Source organism: Mytilus trossulus, chromosome 4, assembly GCF_036588685.1.
Source record: "Mytilus trossulus isolate FHL-02 chromosome 4, PNRI_Mtr1.1.1.hap1, whole genome shotgun sequence".
Lineage (NCBI taxonomy): Eukaryota > Metazoa > Mollusca > Bivalvia > Mytilida > Mytilidae > Mytilus > Mytilus trossulus.
In genome coordinates this window covers 12,061,335-12,066,534 of record NC_086376.1, presented here as the reverse complement: position 1 = coordinate 12,066,534, position 5,200 = coordinate 12,061,335, and the positions used below count along the sequence as shown (strand labels likewise).

Genomic DNA, 5,200 nt, shown 5'->3' with positions numbered 1-5,200 from the left:
AACTAGAAACCGAATAAGGAAATAGAAACCGAATAAGGAAATAGAAACCCAATAAGGAAATAGAAACTAAATAAGGAAATAGAAACCGAAAAAGGAAATGAATATTGAAAAAGGAAAAAGAAACCGAATAAGGAAAAAGAAACCGAATAAGGAAATAGAAACCGAATAAGGAAATAGAAACTGAATAAGGAAATAGAAACCGAAAAAGGAAATGAATATTGAAAAAGGAAAAAGAAACGGAATAAGGAAATGGAAATCGAATAAGGAAATGGAAATCGAATAAGGAAATTAAAATCCAATAAGGAAATAGAAACTGAATAAGGAAATAGAAACCGAAAAAGGAAATGAATATTGAAAAAGGAAAAAGAAACCGAATAAGGAAATGAAAATCGAATAAGGAACTAGAAACCGAATAAGGAAATCGAAACCGAATAAGGAAATAGAAACCCAATAAGGAAATAGAAACCAAATAAGGAAATAGAAACCGAAAAAGGAAATGAATATTGAAAAAGGAAAAAGAAACCTAATAAGGAAAAAGAAACCGAATAAGGAAATGAAAATCGAATAAGGAACTAGAAACCGAATAAGGAAATGAAAATTGAATAAGGAAAAAGAAATCAAATAAGGAAACAGAAACCGAATAAGGAAATAGAAACAAAAAAGGAAATGAATATTGAAAAAGGAAAAAGAAACCGAAAAAGGAAATGAATATTGAAAAAGGAAAAAGAAACCGAATAAGGAAAAAGAAACCAAATAAGGAAATGAAAATCGAATAAGGAACTAGAAACCAAATAAGGAAATGAAAATTGAATAAGGAAAAAGAAATCAAATAAGGAAACAGAAACCGAATAAGTAAATAGAAACAAAAAAGGAAATGAATATTGAAAAAGGAAAAAGAAACCGAATAAGGAAATGAAAATCGAATAAGGAACTAGAAACCGAATAAGGAAATCGAAACCGAATAAGGAAATAGAAACCCAATTAGGAAATAGAATCCGATTCAGGGAATAGAAACCGAAAAAGGAAATGAATATGAAAAAGGAAATAAAAATCGAATAAGGAAAAAGAAATTGAATAAAGAAACGAAAAAAAATGAGGAAAAAAAAAATTTGAGAAAAAAAATTTGAGGAAAAAAAATTTTGAGGAAAAAAAATTTGAGAAAAAAAAAATTTTGAGGAAAAAAAAATTTGAGGAAAAAAAAATTTGAGGAAAAAAAATTTGAGAAAAAAAAAAAATTTGAAGAAAAAAATTTTGAGGAAAAAAAAATTTTGAGGAAAAAAAATTTTGAGGAAAAAAAAATTTTGAGGAAAAAAAATTTTGAGGAAAAAAAAATTTGAAGCAAAATAAAATTTAGTTTGGACTTGTAATATTTTTCAAAATTTGAATATCGAAAAAGGAAAAAGGAACCAACTTGTGTCTGGTCTTTTTAATGTATGTTTTGTGTGTAATCTCTCTTTTTAAAGTCTGATTTAAACCAGCCTTGACTATCTACATGCAGTGGGAAAGGGGTGCTGGTTTTAATCAGACTGTATTTTTTGCAGAAAGTAGTTGATTCAACAGAACTTGGCTCCATTGGAGAGTGGCAAAAAAATGGCCTCTTTTAAGTATTTAATGATAGAATTAAGAAGAAAGTATAAATATATTTTGGGTAAAAACAATTCATCATTTCAAGAACATTTTGTTTTTGCAATATAATTTATCATTTTCAAGAAATCTTTTTACTTTGCAATATAATTTTACAAAATATTGACTGCAATCACATTTTTAGATAAATTAATATTGTAATACTTTTTAATGTATGTTTTGTGCGTAATCTCTCTTTTTCAAGTCTGATTTAAACCAGCCCTGACTATCCACATGCAGTTTGGAAGGGGGGCTTGTTTTAATCAGACTGTCTTTTTTGCAGAAAGTTATTTAATCAACAGAACTTGGCTCCATTTGAGAGTGGCAAAAAGTAGCCTCTTTTAAGTATTTAAAGATAGAATTTAGAAGAAAGTATAAATATATTTTGGGTCAAAATAATTCATCAATTCAAGAAAAACTTTTAAATTTGCAATATAATTTATCAAATTAAAGAAAACTTTTTACTTTACAATATAATTTTACAAAATATTGACTGCATTCACATTTTTAGACAAATTAATTATGTAATGCTTTTTAATGTATGTTTTGTGCGTAATCTCTCTTTTTCAAGTGTGATTTAAACTAGCCCTGACAATCCACGTGCAGTGGGGAAAGGGGGAGACTGGTTTTAATCAGACTGTCTTTTTTGCAGAAAGTAGTTTATTCAACAGAACTTGGCTCCATTGGAAAGTGGCGAAAGATGGGCTCTTAAGTACATGGTTATTAATAAAAGTGTTCAGAATAAAATATCAATATATTTTAGGTCAAATATAATTTAACAAATTCATGAAAATTTTGACCTCGCAATATTATTTTTCAAATTCAAGAAAATTCTGATTTTCCCATTACATGTTTAAATAAATTTATAATGTGTTTTGTGTCCTATCTTTCTTTTTGCGTTTTATTTCAAACCAGCCTAAAAAAATTATCACTAAATAACCAAAAGATTTGAAGTTTTCAGGTTCATGGAAAGCTATATTTGTATGGGGTAATATCTTGTTACCGGGGTAATAGTAAAATAAAGAAGTAAATTAGCAATATTTATTTGCGTACAGTGGTCACAATAAATAACCTTATTTACAGGGAATCATATATGTGCACTACATTATAGATCGACAAAAAAATATTTTTATTTAAAAGTAAATGTACTAATGCAAATAAATGTCTTATAATAACTTCAGAAATACATCTTATTTACTAGCCATTTCTATATTAACATTTAACAATCTAACAAACTTAACACTTTCTCTTTGTCATTGGTATATCTAATTTTCATTGGTATGTCTAATCTTCATTGGTATATCTAATTTTCATTGGTATGTCTAATCTTCATTGGTATGTCTAATCTTTATTGGTGATTTCTGAGTGGTGTTTTCTTTATTTCGTGCTATTTTGCTGGTTTGAATTGTTTCCTATGTTTGATAGTTGAAATGTTATCTATAATTTCTATAAAATTTCTTAGTTATGTATTTCTGAAGTTTATTTGTAAGATATTTTAAGCTTTAAAAAGTTTTTTCTATGAGTTTTTTATTTGATGCAGTTTAATACAATTTCATTCTTTTGGTAATTATTTCAAAATTATATTACCAGTGTACTGCAGTAGTCCATTTTCATTCACATTACTAAAGTTGTCAAGATCCTTGTCCATATCACAGTAAACCTTTACCAATTTGACGCTAATGGTAGCCTAAAATTACAGTTTTATCATATGCGGATCCAGGGGGCCCCTGGCCCCCCCTTTTGTAGGAAAAATTTGGACTGGGCCCCCCTTAGGTCAGTCAGAGAATTTAAAAAATATTATAATCAAACATAAATCTGTGAAAAAAAATTGTATTTTCAATGAATGGTTTTTGAGTAATACAGTTTTCAAATTTTGCGTCCAATCAAGTCAGTATTTTTAGCCAAAATTTTGAGAAAATAGGTGAGGGATACAAAAAATGATTTTACAAGAATCGTGTACATCCCATATCATGTAAGCCTTTTCTAGTTTCTTAGATATGTATTTTTTCAATCATTTATAACAAAAAAGTTGAAATAAGATGCATTTTGTTCTTAAAACTGAGAATAATCACAAAAATACAAAATTGACAGCAAGGTAAATTTTACACAAAAAAGCGTCAAAATATGATAAAACTTTCTTATATTAACACCTACCTATAGTTTTTGTAAGTAAAACTTATTCAGATTGGTCCACTTCATCTTTATAGAAAGTATGAAAAAAAGTTTGATTGTGGAACTGTGATTTTTTTCACGATAATAGTCCAAAAATAGGTAAAAATCGATGAAAAATGGGAAAATCATCAAAATTGGGCATTTTCAAAGGGCTGTAGCAAAAAAAGAAGTGCACCACCATATGATTTTTTCTTCACCAATTATTTTGTTACAGTCTTATAAACTCAAAAATCAGGCTAAGAAAAAAAGTTTAATTCTAGAAATATTTGGCTCCTCAGAGGTGTACATCCGGATCATTTTTAATGACTGAATTATTTAAATCTTTCATCTAAATTAATTGAATCAAATTAAATAGACACGTTAAGTGCTTAAAAAGTGGTCAACATCTTTCGTCAGATGAACCTGAGAGTTGAGGCCAAAATTGGTCCTAATACTGGACCTAATCCTTTGAGGTAACTTTTTTTTTTTATTAATTTAAGAAGGTTAGTTAATTAATGGTCACATCACTTAATATATGCATCTGACTGCAACATTTTAACTCCATATTTTTAACTATACTGAGAAAACACACAAGATTAAGAATCTCATCTTATTCACAAAGTGCCAATGTGAAGAAATTTACTTGATTTTTAGGTAAGTCTGCATTACTACAAAAAAAATCTTTTCATTGATAACTCATCACCTTCAAGATATACTAATTATCACAAATATGTGCAACACACATGAATACTTAGGAAAAAGGGGGGCATTGCTGAAAATTATTTCAGGGGAGATAATTTTAGAGATTTTTTTCTTCAGGACTAAATATTATACATTATTATATCATATTCATCATATTAAAATATAGGGCTGAAATAATATTTGTATCTTATTCTATGGTTCAAGAACCACAGGATGGAAAAGTTTTACTATTTGAAACATTTTATCTCCTTAAGAATTTGTTTCTGAACTAAGCAGCAAATACTAAGTCGAGGAATTAACCCATTTATGAAGAATACACATTGTGATATAAAAAACAACTTTCTTCTTTTTATTTTTAAGAACTGTTATAATAAAATTTATCTTTCCTTTTTTAGGTAATATTTGATGCTTCCAATTCTGGATTTTTTAGGGAGAGGTGAGATGGAGGAAGGACATCAACACACAAAATATGATTTTTAAAAGAAAGAGACTTGGTAACAAAATACAACTCTTTAATTATTTGCAGTGATAGAATATGGACTAGAAACACTAATGGACTGAGGAACAAGCTGTGCAAGGCAAGAGACTTAAAGGACACAGGACTCAATATGTTGTGCTAAAAACAATCAAGATAAGACAGAGAAATGTGATATCATACAACAAGAAACTTTTATGTAACAACAAAACAATAGAAAATAATCAGTGATTAAAATTAAAAACGATA

General features: G+C 27.9%; 1 long non-coding RNA gene across 1 annotated transcript; it reads left to right on the top strand.

Moving 5' to 3' along the window:
* The first annotated feature begins 4,090 nt into the window (after positions 1-4,090).
* On the top strand, positions 4,091-5,200 carry LOC134713738 (uncharacterized). Its single transcript, XR_010106370.1, has 2 exons — positions 4,091-4,247; positions 4,872-5,200. It is a non-coding gene; the product is annotated as an uncharacterized LOC134713738 (long non-coding RNA).